General features: G+C 38.0%; 1 long non-coding RNA gene across 2 annotated transcripts in view; it reads left to right on the forward strand.

Moving 5' to 3' along the window:
• The window catches only part of LOC134421672 (uncharacterized), a 63,622-nt gene extending 46,583 nt beyond the window's left edge, over positions 1-17,039 (forward strand). For both annotated transcript variants that reach the window (XR_010028655.1, XR_010028654.1), the window contains 3 exons: positions 6,871-7,013; positions 13,231-13,351; positions 14,970-17,039. This is a non-coding gene — a long non-coding RNA (uncharacterized LOC134421672). The remainder of the gene's footprint in view (positions 1-6,870; positions 7,014-13,230; positions 13,352-14,969) is intronic.
• The last annotated feature ends 421 nt before the right edge of the window (positions 17,040-17,460 follow it).

Here is a 17,460-nt window from a genome sequence, read left to right on the forward strand (position 1 = left end):
CAAAGCCTGTTTCAGATGTGCAGTGCTAACATTCTGAAGATGATTTTTTCCTTGCTGATTCCAGATTTTTTCTGGCAGGGCATGGAATAGGGTGCCTAAAATACTAGATTGAAACTCATTTAGAGTGTGCTTACCACCTTCTAGTACAAAAGTTTATTCAAGGATTATAGAAAAATGACTTAAATTTGAAGAAAAGTACAAGAGATTAGTGGATATAATCTCTGATCCTTGGGATATTATCTCCCCTTTTTTGGTATGCCAACATCTTTGTTTCAGATTCATGCAGGTGCCTTTTCTATGTGACTGCACCGAGTGACAGACCAGGTCCTTTCTCAAGTTCCTTTCTGTTGATACTGGAACTCCCATCCTGCATCCAGCTGCATGATGCAATTATGTCTGTAAATGCTTTTTTCTACCCTCTCAAAGTGCCAGAGTAGGCACTCCTCTTGGCAGATAGTTGAGGTGAAGATGCTTAAATATAGAAAATGTTATCACTGATGATTTGTTCTGCTGCCCACCCTCACTTCTATGCTCAGTGTGATATCTATGTCAACTCTCACGTCCAATGAATAGCGATATGGTCAACAAAGCTTTTCATCAGTACTTTTGCTGATGTTCCCCACTCATTGATGTTTCTCCCATGTTTTCTTGAACAATCTGTTACTTCCAGTCGTCTTTACTTGTATGAACCCAGACACTGAGTAGAGAAGTTCCAGGCAAACAAAGAAGTCTGAAAAGTCTTCACCATTGAGGAGCTTCACTAAACTGACCTGCCCAAACTGCATTGCCTCTTTTGTGTGAATTCTGTCTGAGCAGCACCGTTCAATGCTAGAAACTATTAAGCAGATTTAGAAAACAGACAACTATCCAGGCAAACAGTGCTTATGCCAGCTGAGAGTCCAGAAAAGGAAGCTGCTCGTCTGCACAAGGAGTACATTCTTTTGTGAAGCAAGACAAAGCAAACATACATATTTTTAGAAAAGCCTAAAAATAGGTTTGAGTTCTCCAAACTTGACAATAAATTTCACTTTTGTGTATATTAGAGGCACTTGCAAAAGGGCAAATCTCTATTACTAGAGGTAATGAATAAACATGCTTTCTTTTCCTTATCCAGACAATTTAATCTCAAATCTATTAATATTTTTTCCTTGAAACATGTTGTAAAATACACATTTTGTAAATGCTTGTATGTTTGGACAAGTTTTTAATACCCTTCTGTAAAAATAGCGGTTGAATTTTATCTAGTTTGGCATCAATGGAAAACCAGAAAGAAACACATCCCTGAATGTGTTTTGAACAGGAGTTGCAAACATTCATTGAATTATTAAACATTCATTAGCATTTGTTAAATACTCTTGCTGGAATATTAGTCCCTATCAAGAGGTACTGTGCTGTGTGAGTGCAATTTTATCTCTAGATAGATTATAGATAATACAATAGCTTTTCATCACTTTTCTCATCCAAATAGGTTAATACAAGCAAACTTCTATTAACTTCCGTAACCTGTTTAGGGAAATTGCTTTTCAGATCTCTGGGCCCACGCTGTAATTCTGCTTCATTGTAGAAGTTTCAGAGAGGCTTGTTCAGACTAACTGGTAGGGAGTGTTCAGGACAGTGGTGCAGCAGGTGTAGTGAGTCAGGGTGCTCTCAGGTTTTGCTGGGGCAGGATGATCCTGGAGGAGCAGATCCTGGTCCACCTGGATCTCTCCTTTAGCTCAGCAATGCCAGATCCAGGACACTGATAAGCAACAATCCATTTTCATAGGCATAAGGTATCAACTATTGTAGAGATGATAACTTGCTTTATTTTTCTAATTTGTGCCAGAAAAAAAAAGTTTTCCTAAGGAAAAGAAATAATAAGTTTCAGTTTAGCAAGGTTTGGCCTGGAGTAGAAGCCCTACTCTAAACTTTGTCCTACTTTGTATTATTTTCTTATATGGCTACAATTACTCTACCTTGTGGCTCCCAGGTTATAACCTTGTGGGACCAAAAAGGAAAAAAGACCATTTATACCCCATTGGGTTTGATGAAGTTGTAACGACCTGCAGTGTTCCTTTTTGAATTGCATCCATGTGCTGCTGTGGAGGTCATAATACTGATCTGATTGGTTGGAGAAAATAACAAAAATTTTCTCTCCAGAAACAAACAAACAAAATTAAAAAAAAAAGGATATTTCATATTTATTAGTTACATTTTCAGAGCTCTTTTTATCTTGGGCTTGAAATAAACCATGCCTGCATGCAATGTCCTTTCTACTAATGAATAACTTAAATATAAAAGTGTCCAAGCACTTTCTGCCCCAAAAGAAACTGTCATGTGTTACAGTTTCAGCAATCTACATTTTGATAATTCTCTGCCTTGAAAGATAGAGGTCCTTTAATGACTGATTTTAATTTAAAAAGCCCCTTCTACTTATAACTTTATTAATGTTCTTTTTAAGTACACCTTTTTTTGCAGTATAAGGTCTTTTTAATGACAATGAAACATATATACAATGTTTATGATCTGATTTAATGCTATTTTTAAATGAGAAAGTTATTAAAACATGAATCATGTTGCAGCTAATAAAAAATGAGAGGAATCACAGGAGCAAAGGCCCAGGCAGAAAGCTGTGGCTCTTTAATGTAGAAATATTAATTGTGAGATGCTATTAAATGGATCAGAGAGACTGAGCTTTTGCTTCTTTACCAAGGCCTATGAGCAGATATGAGATTCAACTTCAATGCACACAGCACAGTAACTCTACATTTGCATTTGAGTCTTGCATGAAAACTATCTCAGAGTGCTTCAAGGAACTGAGTAAAACAAATTCACTGTGAGACAATGAATGAGTTGCCAACGAGGAAATTGCTATTTGCAGGTGATAAAGCCTTTGAAGAGAGGCCTTCTAAGCCATGGGTGCTGTGATACATGGCCCAGCTGAGAGAGCAGCCAAACCTAGTCTGGGGTTTGAAAGCTGTGGGGACAGGCTCTGGGGCACATGGCTGAAACAAGGAGGAGACAGGAATGGAAAGCTGAGGTGGCCAGAAGTACTTTGAACTCTCTCATAATTTCAGTATCTTTGGTTTATACAAGAAGGTGTCACCATATAGACAATATGCACCAGTAGAGGCAAACCAATAAGGGGGAAGGAGGGGTGTGAACCGAGAGGGAAAAGGCTTTTTTTTTATTTTTTCACTCTAGGTCCATCAAAACCTGGCAGTCTGCAGTGATGGAAAAGATGCATAATATGATAAAGCTTGGTAACCAGCATGTGTGATTGAACAAACCAATGAAGAGATAATATTTGAAAGCTTTACAGCTTGGAAAGCTGTTAGCAAGCTGGTGTCCCCTTCATCATTTTTAATTTTACTTTTACTGCCCTTCATTTGCTTTGACGGCTTGATGTTGCCATGGTGCAGTTGAAATTCTCATAAAAGTGCTGTTACCCTTTCAAGATGGCTATTTTTTCCTAGGCTTTATACCACATTTTATAGTTATGTCAGAAGGTGTGCTTGGTTTATGAATTCTCCAAGCTCTGAGACTGCTCTAAAAACTCTAGGCTGCAGTTCAGGCTTGCCTTTTAATTTCTGATATTTAACAACCACTACATGAGTGTATTATTTCCCCACATAATTAAAAAATCCATTTTAAATGTATCCTTTTGTTAATATGGGTAAAAAAACCCTTCTGCTTTTCCTTCACCTTTTTGATCTGTATTTTCTTTAACAATAACAATAGAAAGCATTTTTTTTTCTGACTAAAGCAATACTATCTCCTAGTTTTTAAATGATTTACCTGATGTAGGCAAATAATTCTAAAAGCTCTTTCTGCTCCTTGTGAAATGCCATACCCAGTGTTCATAGAGATATTCTCACACTTTCAGTGGAATTTGATTCATGTCAGATGTGAATTGGTCCCATGATGCTTCTGCAATCGCAATTAATTTCCCCTTCACTTGCTCTGTGGCAATTCAAGTAAAAGATCTACAGAGAGAAACTCTTGTCAATGGTGTTGTGAGTTAAACTTTTTGCAAGATGGTTTTTAAAATGAGCATACACATATTGATAAACCTGTTAGTCATTAAGAACTGTCCTACATGACCCCTACTCAGTGTGAGCAACAGAGCAACTTCACAGCTGGGTTGGAACTTTGGGGTGGGAGAGGACAGAAAGAGCCAGAAGGAACTTTCCTTGACTTTACACTAAAGTCCATAAAAATTGTTCAAGAAAGATATGCCTGCTAAGGGCAGCTTGTGAGAGTCATTCATTAATTACCATTTCTGTTGTTTTTTGAAGAAAAAGAGACTTTAACAGGTACTCTGTAGCTGCCTTTCACAGCAATACTGCTGCTAAGGGAAGGAAGTCAGGAAGGAAGGTTTCAGATGCCACTCTCTTGAATTGTTATTTATTGCCTTCAGTTGAATTAGAAGCAAAATGACAGCAAATCCAGAAGCTCTGATTTTGCTGTCTCTTCCAACAAGGCCTCCTGTAGGGTGCTGGGAAAGAGATGAAGAAATGTCATTAAAGGCAGCAGAAACTAATACAGAGATGAATAAAAGTTGCACCCAGACACAACTTTATAAAAAACAGAATTTTTGCTGAAACCTAGTTTGGTTGAATTTCTGGAACTAACAGAAAATTAAATGAGCAAATAGTGTTTAAATGTCAAATAAGAGTCAACAGGCAAACAGAATAAAGCACAAGACTGGCTTACTACAGGTAGTATCAGATACACCAGCTCCTAGAAGTACCTTGCTGAAACATTGGTGTTGAGGACCAAAATTTGGATTTGATTTGATGACTCTTTAGGAAAAACTTAAATAAAATCTCAGGTGTTTACACCTCAGGAGACCTACACTGTACTTTGTGCAATCCAGCTTTGACAGGAAAAGCCAGTATCAAAGCATTTCACAGCTTTGCTTTTCTTTACTTCTGCTTACTTTTTTTTACAGCATAGAGTGCTGTCCAGTGCTGTCATGTTTGAGTACTGTATTTTTGCATAGCACAAGGACTGTTTCCTCACACTGGACTGACTTACATTCTTTAAGTAATAGAAGAACTTGGAGGGTTTTTCTGGATTTATTATGCACACTAGCAGTTTCCTCAAAATTTGAATGATAGCATTTAAAACTTGGAATTTGAAAGGAAGCTTGTCTTTTGAAAACAGAACATTAGAAAACTCCATCTAGGTATGTCAATCATCCAGGTATAGATTTGATAAGGTCATTTCAATAAGAAACATATATTTGCTCTTGCATATGCTTGTAATTTGGTGAGAAGTGAAAAGGAGGTGGGAAACAAATGTTTGGGACTTAAAGGTATTATTACAGCATGAAGTGGCTTTTTTTCTCCTAAGTTAATAGGTTTGTTTCTGTCACTCTTGCCAGAGTCCTGTGCAGTTCTATATTGTTATTTTATTTTAGCTGAATGACACTTTAAATGTCATTGTGATCATGATGTGTCCTTAAAACTGTATCATTTGTTCTGATCTCTTGTTAAATACTTTCCCCCTTAATTGCCTTTTCATTCAACCACAAGACTTATAATGGCAACCACAGCACAGCTGAAAAACAATTCATTGTACCAGTCACAGACTCTCATAATGGAGCACCTTAATAAGAGCAAGTTCTGTACTTCTTGAAGGCACAAGATAAATTAGGTTCATAGTCCATTATTTGAACAAGGGTATCTGACTTATGGCAATTCTATCTGAAAGAGTATTGTAGAATTGTATTTTATCTTTAAGAAATGTGTTTTCTAAAAGTAAGATATTTGCTCCTGTTGCAGTAAAGGATTTAAACAGAAGAATTTCTCTCTAATGTTTGTTGAATCATACTAGAATGATGAGGTAGAACAGAGCCATACATCAAAGAACCATTAAAAACTGAGCATTGTATTTTATTTTGGGAGGGAAGGCTGGGCACAGAATGCCGAATGGTTTTGCCAAGAGCAGCTCCCTCTCCCTTATTTACCAAGCTGTATATACCATGGAGGAGGTGACAGCACCCTTAAACTTTTTCTACTGCTGAAATTTACGGACGTGCACATTTCCTTTTTCTCCTGTGGAGAACAGCACGCTGGCAGAGCTGGGGACTGCATTTCTCTCACTCTGTAGAACTGCTAGAATATAAAGAAAAGCAAGACACTTGTTCAGTAGATTTTTCTGTAGATGCCCTATCAGTTTGTCCTCTTTGTCAAGCATAGAGAATGGGTGAAAAGAAAACTTTGTCTTTCTTCCAAAGCCTTTTTTTTTTTTGGCTTTGGCTTTTCCTTGCTATGTGGTAACAGCTAACAAGTACCACAGATAGTATTTTCTGTGGTGTCCATTTTCTAATGAGGAGTCTTCTAATTTAGGCATTGAAACTAAGATAATAAGAATTCATTTTTTGTGTGCCTGTTAGGCATCATCAGACAACCACTGATGTTGGCATGACCTGGAAGGGCTTCAGATTTACGGTTTAACATCTGAGAAATGATATACTGAACTGAAACTTCCTTTACAACATCCTCTGGTTTTGGCTTAAATAGTGCGATCGGATTCAATTTTCTCAGGCAAACATGCATTTCTAATTTTTACCACAACCAAGAGGTCAGCCAATTCTTTATTAATATTTCTTGATCCATGGCTAAACACAGAGAAGGTTTGAGGAAATAAGTTACTCTTTGTATAAAACTTAAGGCATAAATGGAAAGCAGATTTACTGTGATTTCTGATCCCATCTTACCAGCACCTTCATTCAGCTCCCTCAGTTTCCTTGGGTGGCATGTTGAACTCCTATTCCTGGAGGAGGGATATTTCACATGGAACAAATATATGAGGTTTCTGGTTGAAAAAAAGTGTTTATTTTAAGTATGTAACTGACCATTCTTGCTGTGTTATCTACTACAGTTCTGTTTGCAGTGTTACTTTCTGAATACTGAGCCAACGACCAATGCTCCAAGCACTCAGTCTCCCTGGTCCTAGAGTGGAAGGCTTTCTGTGGACTGACTGCACAGCCATTGAGCTAAAGTGGAGACAGGAACAAATCCAAGGTGAGTCAGTTTGCCATGGCTGCAATGGGTCTGCAACAAATAGGGTTTCATGACTGGTGACAAGAGTTAAGTGTGGCCATGCAGTTTCTCCCTGTCATGGATACAGATTACCTTCCTAACAGGTGGAGATAATGGACTGCTTGAGTCCTCCTGCTAAAGTAGCTTTGATTTAGAGTAGGGGCTATGTGGTGTTGCAGGCGTTTATAGTGATTATTGGAAATTCTGCAATAGAAATTAAGTCTGTCAAAACAGGAAGGTCAAGAAAAGCCTTACAGCTGCTACTTCCAGCTGTTAAGGGTCCATAGCTGTTGGGTACCATTTTCCTCTTTTTCTCTTTTCTAAATACTGGGCCAAATGCTGTGCTGTTGTCACACCTGCTACATTGTGCTCTCTTTCCTTTGATTTGTAGACAGAATTCTGGCCTAAGAATCCCTAAGTGAAATTAGGAGCATGTGTAGGTACTGTTGTCAAAAGACATCTGATATTTAAAAATTTAGTTTGTGAAGCCATTTTGGGAACATACTTCCTGAGTTGTGAGCACTCCTAAATATGCCAGAGTAGACAATTTCCAAAATGCAAGAAATCTCCATAAGAAATCTCCATAAAGATTGCTGCCTAATGTCCAGCTCTCTGAGATATCCCAGTAGGAGTATGACTTTTATTAGACTTTCATGAAAATTTACTTATGATGATAGAGAGTCTTTCCTTGATGTTCAAATATTAACACACCTGCTTACAAATCTGAGTGTTTACTGTTACCTTTCAAGTAACCCCTTTCTCAGAAGGGATTAAGAGGCCCAGTGTTTTAACACAATTTCATATTGACAATTAAATGGATCTATGACATGATAGACATGACATAACTTCTGCAACTGAATATTTTACAATAGTAAACACAAAAAAATACCCAGTGTTGTGATTGGAATAGAGTTGATATCATTTCTGGGAAAAAAAATTTCTCTGGAGAAAAAAGTAATTTGTGTCAGTTTTCCTTCAAAAACTTTTTTTAAAAAAGCATTCTTTTTGCCATGTTAATGATATATACCTTATCTTATGCTTTCATAGCATCCGGTTGACCTCAATTTTTAATCAAAATTTTTTACTTCTCTGAATTCCGGGACAGTAATTTTATTCTTGGCTTTTTCTCTTCAGTCAATACTGCATTTTGAGGTGTCTGTGCCTGTTTTTATATCCAAAGCTTCTGAAGATTGGAGTTTGGGGATCCAGGGAGTGTTTCTTGTGGAGATTTTTTCTTGGAAGAAATTTATCATGAATAGCTGGGTGGATTCTGGTGCAGCTGAAGTGTCGGATACCAAGGCAAATGACATTGCTTAAAAATGATGGCCATGAAATGCAAGTACATTGCAAATCACTCAGCTGCAGAGTCTTGGAATAAAAGCACTACAGGGCTGATGTATGGACTGATGTTGCCATTTAATGTGGTTTCCCAGCAAACCTTTCATAAAATTCATGACTGTAGCTGACCTCTGTTACTGTGTTCCTCTTAGGGAAAAAAAAAAAGGCTATAACCCAACTCTCTACAGCAGTGCACTGAAAAGTGATGTGTGATGTGAAGCAAGGTGAGGGGAATCATGTTCACTTCACCACAGACACTAAAGGTGAGCCTGTAGTCAAGCAGTTGATTAAATGTCACAGCATATTCGACAGTCTTGCAGGCTGACAAGGTTCTGTTCTGACCAGCTTCAAGCTGAGAGCCTCATTCACATTTTCCACCAGCCTCAATCACATTTTCTACCTGCTTTACTCCATTGCCTGTGCTGCTTTAAAAATGTTGCCTCTTCAAAGGCAGAATCAGGCATCAGCTGCCAGCAGGTAACACAGAGCTTCTTTATGTTACAGTTACCACAAAATACTAGACAAGACACTGTTTATAATCTTTTGCTCCTGTATTAGCTATAGTTATTTGGTTTTTGCTTTATGCATGGCTGTGAGTGCTGATTTTCCTCAAAATCAGCAATTCTGGCCTGTCCTAGAGAGTCTTGGCTTCTCATGTAAAAATTGGAGTACTGTTTTTTGCTTCCACTATAGTTTACAGTTAAGGGACAGCTGCTGATGTATGTTAACTTGCCACAGCGACTGAAAGTATATGAATGCCCCAGCAGGTTGAATTTGGGGTAAAAGGTCTGTTTGGTTGACATGGTCATGTCTGAGCCACCTCCAGAGAGAGCAGAAAGTAGAGGTGGAGGAAAGTGTAATGAAAATGTGAAAAGAGATAAAGAGTATCTGTTTAGAAGGATGATGAGGGATCATTTGTTTTCTTCCTAGCTCTGTGAAAAATGGTGAATTAAAATCCACCGCTCCTTACAACTTCCTTGTCTTTCAACTTCCCACTCCTTCAAATACCTCTTCAAACTGTGAGAGCTGAGATGGTGTAGTCTTTAATATGTGAGATTGATTCCATATTTTAGGAAATGAAAAATGAACTGTTACTGTAAGTGTGCACTTCTGTCACTACTACCAGCTAAAGCCCACAGGTAAAATTAATAAGCAAATGTAGGCACAATGCTTTTGGCTGCGTGTGAATCTCTGCCTTTTTTTGGTGAAAACTATTTGTGAATGCAAATTGAGGGCGCTCAAATGTGTGTCCAGATCACCTGTGTGATTGTGATACCCCACCTACCAGCAGAGCCCACCACACTCAATGTGCTCATCTGGGAGTGCTGTGTTAGTCATTAGAGGTCTGGGGCACAGCTGGGGCAATTTCTCTCTTGTTCCCACCTCCACTCGTCTCTTCCTGTGTGTTTGTGTGTATGTGGGTCTGCACGTAAATGGGGGAGGTACAGCTGGAAGGAGAGGCAAGAAAATGTTCTGTGATGATGAGTTAGTGATGCAGGGTTTGCCTCTTGGACAATGAGCCCAAAGTTTGTTTTAAATTAGCTATCAAAACTGCAAAACTATCCTCCCAGCAGGGTTTTGATTGCGTGTGGTGGCAGCTGCAAGTCAGAGCTTCCACAATTCCACCCAACTTCCCGCCCAAACCAGCTCTATGTATAGTAATACAGTGCAGTAGTGTAAAAAAATTTACAATATAATTAATTTTTTTTATTCTGGTTCTCTCCAGACTATATAGTCCCTGCCTGTTATTTTATTTACTCCATAGCTATTCTTGTTTTGCTGTTATTTCCTTTAGATTGTAGCTCTAAGGTCAGTCTAAGGACAAGATGTTTCTTCCAGAGATGAGTTGTGAACAGTAACAAGTAAGCTGTGTAATGCTTCTTTCTTCTGTGTCACTCTGAAAACCTAGCTTGGGAAAAAAAAATAGCCTCCTTCAACTCAGGATTTAGATCCTAAATTCAGATTTTGAGGTTGACATCACTCCTTTGATGCCTCCAAGTGAATTACAACAGAGTAGTTACGAGGTGATCCAAAGCCATGCCTATGGAAGTTGTAGTTCTCCAGGCTGAGATTGATTTTTGTAGACATTAAGATGTAGAGGACAGGATTCGTTGTTTTGTTTTAGTTTTGTTGTTTTGTTTTTTTTTTCCTGTTTCACTTGATAATTTTTTCAACAATTCCTTGCCATTTTTCTCTCTATTTTTAAAATACTGTTTTGATTCAAAAACAATGTTACATATCTTGCATCCTACTGGAATCATCTGTATGTTGCTAGGACATTAATACAAGTGTAAGAGGAAAGACCACCTTGCTCCATGAGGGCAGAGGATTTTAACATCCAGACAGAACAATTGATTAATAGAAATGGAAAGAGTAGATGTAGTATCACACTCTGCTCCTCTATCTCTTTCTTCTTCTGGACAGTATAAATGTGCTGGTGGTACTAAATGCCTTCATTCGTAAGTGAGTACAATAAAGATTAGTCTTTAATTATTTCTGGCATATGTCCTTTACATTCAAAGCCTGTAAATCGCAATGGGCAAAGGGTAATATGTCTTAACAGGTTACACCTCCCGAAGGATTTGTTGATTGACATCAAAATTGTTTCCCCTCCCTCTCTTCTGACTGACAGAATGACAGGTGTGAAGTGATGGCAGTGTGCTGTAATAATGTGTCAAAAGACCTTAAATCAAGACTAATGTGGCTTCAACGATAAGCTCCCAAACGTTTGTATGGCAGAAAATGGAACTGTAGGGCAGATTCATCTTGGGACTATTATATCTTTGCACTTTCTAAAAGTGCTTTTTCGTTAGGGTCCTTGGCTGATTACAGGGCAGAGGTTTGAGGAGTATTTCTTTTTACAAAGCCACCATAGGGAGAAAAGCATTTCTAAGCTTACTGCTATGACAAATTTACATCCCGTGGGGTTTTTCCCCTGCAATTTTAGTATATACGTAATCTAGAACCTGAAATAAATAAAAAAAAAATACTTGTTGCAGCAGCTACTGGTGGTCACTCCTTTGGACAAAATGCAACATTTATTGCTTGAGGAAACATTAGAAAGGCAGTGAGCATAAATAATGGAGAATATATAGAGACACTCTCTCATTTAAGCCACCTCTGATGTGCAGTTTGTGCAGAATTTTCTGACCAAGAGGGAAACTGGAAATGCTCTGCTGCTGCTCCAACTTCCTGCTTTTGTATTTTTTCCTGCTGAAACATTATGAAAAAATCAGAATAGAAGGAAAGCCAACTGAGGCAAAAATGAAGTAAATAAACTTAAATAATGTAATAAATCAAATTAAAATCATAGACAGTCTCTCAATTTTAAAACTGTAGGTCAATTTAAGAAAAAAATTAACACCAAAAATTGCTGACTGACAGCAAAGTAATGGTCATGGCAGGTTTGGAGAAATGTGCTCTACCCCTCTGTCTGAGCACAACTGGGCGCTGTTTCTGACAGAGGGGAGTCTATGCACAGAAAGAGAAGAGAACCGATTTCAACTTTTACACAGTAACATGAGTGCAATTGGTGTTTGGGAGGGGAAGGAAAGGGTCTGTGGTCATGGACATAAATTAACACAAAAATTATGAATTAAACACCAGAAAAATGCAAAATTAAGACTTCATTAAAATTATTGCTTAAATAAGCTGGCTTGAAAGTAAGAGTATTAATAAACATTCGAATTTCTTCAGAAAAAGCCAAACCACAATTTCCTTCTCCTTATCCCAAAGCAAGGCCTGATGACTGAGCTGCCATTTAATATTTACGGAACAAGAAATAAACGTTGCCTGAAATTTGTTCCCTTGATGAAGACGGCAGCAGCACCCGAGCAGTGTCAATCTCTCTGCAGTCTCCTGTCTACAGCTTCAAGATAAATAATTAAAAAAGAAAAACAAAACCAACGCAACAAAACACTGGATAATCACTGCAGTTTTCAGTGCATTATATTTAGGTGTACACAGTTTCTTTGTGCATCTGTAAACTTCCCCAGCCCATGAGGAATTTCAGTTTCATGGAAGCATTCTCCTAGCCCATAATCTAGAAGCAAAATCTGATTCACAGAACTGATTTTCAAGTTAGGCTGTTTCAAAATGCCTACAATCAGTAAATAACAAGGCCACCAGCACACGAAACAAAGCACACAAATATTCAGTCAGTAATTTACACTATAGACCCATTCAATGGCAGTACACTGCTAATGGCTGCTAGAAAGTCTCCTTTTCACCATCCAAACAGGTCAAAATGTGGAGTTTGGGAAAATTTTCCTTTCCCATTGATTTCCCTTTCTTTATTTGTCTTTTTAACTAAGTATTCTAAGCATCTTTGTGGAATGGCAATAATAACTGAGAAAAATAAATCTGTTACAAAAAATCTGCCTTGCTTTCTACCCAAAGAAGATTTTTTTCCCTTTTTTTTTTCTTAGAGGTGAAGCTGAGAGCTGGTTATTTTGTTTGATTGTCTATTTTAATACATAAAGCACTGTGAAAACATACAGTGAAGTCTAAACCCTCCATCCAAGCAGCCATTATAGGAAATGTTTCTGTTGGAAAAGATGGTAACATATGAAAATATTCCTAAATCTCATTTTTCCTCTGAAGCAGTACTTAACCCTCAGGCAATAAATTTCACTGAACTCACTGAAGTGAGAAATGGACCTTTTTAATAAGGCTTTTAACTACACATCTTAATGAAACTTAAACAAATGGTGTCCCTGCCACTATGTTGGCTGCATGTGTGTTTATGTATACTATGTAAGAAGCATACATATTTTTCATATTTAGAGATTTACTGTTCTATGGTAATTTTCAAACAGCACTGGAAAATAAACAGACAATTCTTTCTTTTTAATAACTGCAGTTTGCCAGCTTTCTTCTTTACCTGAGTAATGACCACCAGGAGGGGCTTCACAGCAGCTTGTTTTGTTCCTAGATCCAGAAAAATATGTGCATTTGCCTACAAGGACAGTGTGCATTTTAAGGTACATTTTTCTTTATTTGACTCATCTGTTTCTTTCTTTCTTTAAAGACAAATCACATCTCTGACCTGTGACACTGGCTAACATGTGCTGTGGGCTGTGCAAAGGGAAATTTCCTACATCCAGGCATTCACTTTGCATAAGTTAAGGCTCTGCATGCTACTCTGGTTCCCACTCCTTTCTAATTTTAGTGAATTTTGTGCTTTATAAAACAGGCCGTTGCAAATGTGAATAAATCTGTATGTCAAACCCACCCTCTTCCCCACAAATACAAATCTGAATAGGAATGTCAGGACCCGTGCACATGCCTAGTTTCTGTATGAGGCATTCCGCCTATCTGGAGAAGTGATTTGACTTCTCAGTATTGCATTAGACCACTGTTATTAACGACAGAGGTGTCATTTTGATGTGATCTGTGAGGCAGTAGAAGCTTTGAAGTTGAAAGATAGAACAGACATGGATAAATTGTGCTCGGAGTGTGCTGCTATTGCGCCATTATTGCTGGCAATTATTTCCCCAATGACACATCTGATAGAAAGTCATCCGCCTCGCTATGGAAAGCAACCACAGCTCGCTGGAGCACGTGGTAGATCTGTCGATTTCAGAGTGTGAGAAGAAGCTCATTAGCTTTGGCCTGATCACTCTGCACCCACCATGAGCTCTTTTGTATCATTTCCCCCCCATCCTCATGTTTTCAGTTGGTTTCCTTTCCTGATCTAGCACTTGTGCTTTTCTGTTTTAATGTTTGGCCATTTGCTCTGTCTTCTCCACTCCACTTGCTCCAACACATCTTTTCTTAATGATGTGCCAAATATACTTTCTGCTTCTCTTACCCTCTTCCTTAACAATTTTGAATAATGTTTATTTCTTTGTTGGTCTCATAAATTAGGGGGTTCAGAACTTTCTTTTAATCTGCAGAGCATGTGAAAGCTAACTGCTCCAAATAAACAATAGCAGATTCCATGTAATTATATTTCAGGTTAACTTTAAACATGGAGTAAATGTTTGCTTCTTCAGCTATGCACCATGGGCTGGGTCTAAGGAACAGAGGCATGGAAAATTATATGTATCATAGGTTTTGGAGATTCTTCCTATTTCTAAACGGAAAAATAACTTTGTTATAACAAAAGCTCATGTTCTATGTTACTATTATTTCCCTGGATAGGTGAGCTGTAAAAGAAGGTGGCCTTAAGCCATCCCCCTTACCAAAATGTCTTTCATTGCAGTATATCAGAGCTGTTCTTCCATAAAGGCATGACAGAATACATGGCATAGATTCATTCCACTTAAACTGAAGTGTCTTGGTTACCCAGTTACATTAGTCTGCCTTCATAGACAATCAAGACTCACAATTGCCTTCAAAAGGCATTTTATGTTAAAGAGCTGCTGTTTGCTGGAAGGAACATGGTGCATGTGCTTACTGAGCATGCTAAAGGTATCATGAAATAAATATTCTCTGTGAGACCTGGACACAGCTATAGGTCACTGTCCAACAACATGGGCTTTACCAGGGTTCTGCTACTGTGTCTTGGGGATTTAAATCTTCAAAGTCTTACAGACAGTATTATTTTTGCTCTAAATTAATGTTCTCAATCTAATCCTGATAATTATGTCTTCACAGCATAGCCAAGAGACAGGTGATTAAACTGACTAGAGAGTCTCTGTCCCACTCAGAAGAGGCCTCCAGGTCAGAGGTGTATTAATGAGAGAACGGCTGGAGGATGATGAGCTGATCCTGCAGCCTCCAACAGCACTGAATGGACTACAAGGACTCTGTAGAAAATAACTCCCAGCTAATAACTGTACAAATCATCCTGCAGAGCCAGCTGTTACCAGGACTGCAAGCATTCCTGTTGTTTGTTTTTGGAGGAGGCCCTGTGTGCTTGTGTCAAAGCCCAGACCATGTACAAATTCCCCAGTGGTCACTGTGAAGAACACCATGATATTTTAAACATACAGTAATCAAATTTACATCAGTTTCTTCCAGGACTCATATCCTGTGCCAGCAGAAGTGGAAGAGATACTGTTTTGTACAGAGCTTCTCTGATCAGTATTCTTGATGTGTATCCTAGTGATAGGAAGTAGCAATAATCATAATAATATTAAAACTCCCATATACTACGAAGCTAAGTGTTAAAGGGGATAAAGCTAAGCATGGGTAGCCAGCTGGGTAGTACCAGCTACTATTTTCAGTAGTAAGCATGTTATGCATGTTGGGCATGTCATACACTGACTGACACTTTGATTCTGAAAGGGATTTCCAGGCCTATCTTGGGTATTTTTAGCAAAAGTGGATGAAAAACATAATGTAAAACAAGAATAGATTTTCCTATTGTTTATAGAGACAGTTTTGATTTCCTAGGAGTAAGCAGAGGGCATGAGGGTAATAATTGACTTGAAGAAAGAATGTGAATTAGAAAGGGCAATAATCCTTGGAGCTTGCCCTGCTGCTGGAAAGCAGTGGGTTTCCTTCTGGCCAGAGCAAAGTTTTCAGTGAGATTGGACACATCAAAGCAGGTTACAAAGACCAGACTGCTGGTTTCCCTAAAAAACACCCTGCAGATGTTTGAGCACACATTAACAGAACTCTTTCTTAAAAGTCCAGCTACAACAAATTGTATCAAATAACTACAAGCAGTTTCATTGCTTGGTGCCCTGATCTTCCCTGCAAATTATTTGGGCAGAGTCCAAGTATGAGAAATACCTGCAAAACCTAGTAATGTATCCTTGCAGAAACTGATCCAACACTAGAAAGAGGAATTCCAATACAACTGGTAAATGTAAAAGGGATTTCTTTGTCATACTTGCCATCCATACAAATGGGTGGGTTACCCAACTACCCAAACTTTATCTGTCCATACCCCCTCAGTAAAACTCTCCAGCTCAATTGCCACATGTAATAGTCTACTCCCATAATCATCTCTTATTTTTCTCCTTCCAGGTTTCCATGTCAGTGCATAAGTTTTTAAATAATTTGATAATTTTCATAACCTGCTTTGACTTGATTCTCTAACCTGTATTTTAAGAAGCAGTTCATCAGTGTGGGTGACTCCATGGTAGCCTCACCTGAAAACTTTCCAGGTTTCCTAAATTCCACTGTCTTGCCCATGTTTATTATTATAACTTCATAGCAACTATGTCCATATGCAGAATGATGAAAGAGTGGGTTTTTTTTCATTATCTGACTAGAATATTGCTGAAGAAGCAATGAAGCTTGTGTATTAAGAAAAGACAGAACAGGGATATCCGAGCATGTACAGTGGGGGAATAAGAAATGAATTTTACAGCATCCTTCAGAAATTTTATCATAAGGAAAACTTGTCTTTGAAACCTTCTCTTCCTGAGTGGGAAAATAATATATATGTGAAAATCATGGGTTTTCTTGGCTTCTGGTATCACCAGAGTTTTTATTTCCAGACAAGTTTTGCATTCAAGCTATTCACCTGGAGTGAAGGGCTACCTAATTGAGTCTGCACATATGGATTATGCATCCTACATGAAAGTCTTTGATCCATGAGAAAACATTTGTTGATCTGTTTTGCACTGTATCTTGCAATGAATGCTTTTGCATATATGTATTGTATTGCATTTATGTATATGTGTATATATATATTGTATTTATGTATCTGATGTCTAAAAAAAGAATTTACTGGATAACACTTGAGTGAATAAACTGAAAAATTAACAGATATGTTTAAAGTTTCTCGAGAGTCAGTGGTTTCAAATGCAATAAAATATTTTACAAGTTGTTACTGTGGCTTGATTTCCAAGTCGCTGGGGAGAGCCTAAGAAGACAAGGATGTTGGAAAGAGGAGTTTCTTCTTCCAAGCAGGAAAGGAAAGTGGAAATTGAATAAAGTTGTAATAAAATTAAGAAGTGCTTTGGAGTGTTCATCCCTCTCCAGCATCTCCATTGGGATACTTTGAACTCACTCTCCCACTGACTGGTTTTATTTTTGACAGAATATGTCTGGTTACTGGAGACTTGTGTCTCATTGGTGAAAAAAAATGGGAAAGTAAAACCTGGCAAACTAGACCCAGAGCTAGGTGAAAATTTTAGCATAATGAATGTTTTTTAAAAAAGTATATTAATAAATCTTGTTTTAAGAGCTA

The sequence above is a fragment of the Melospiza melodia genome, chromosome 9 (assembly GCF_035770615.1).
Source record: "Melospiza melodia melodia isolate bMelMel2 chromosome 9, bMelMel2.pri, whole genome shotgun sequence".
In the NCBI taxonomy this organism is placed as follows: Eukaryota; Metazoa; Chordata; class Aves; order Passeriformes; family Passerellidae; genus Melospiza; species Melospiza melodia.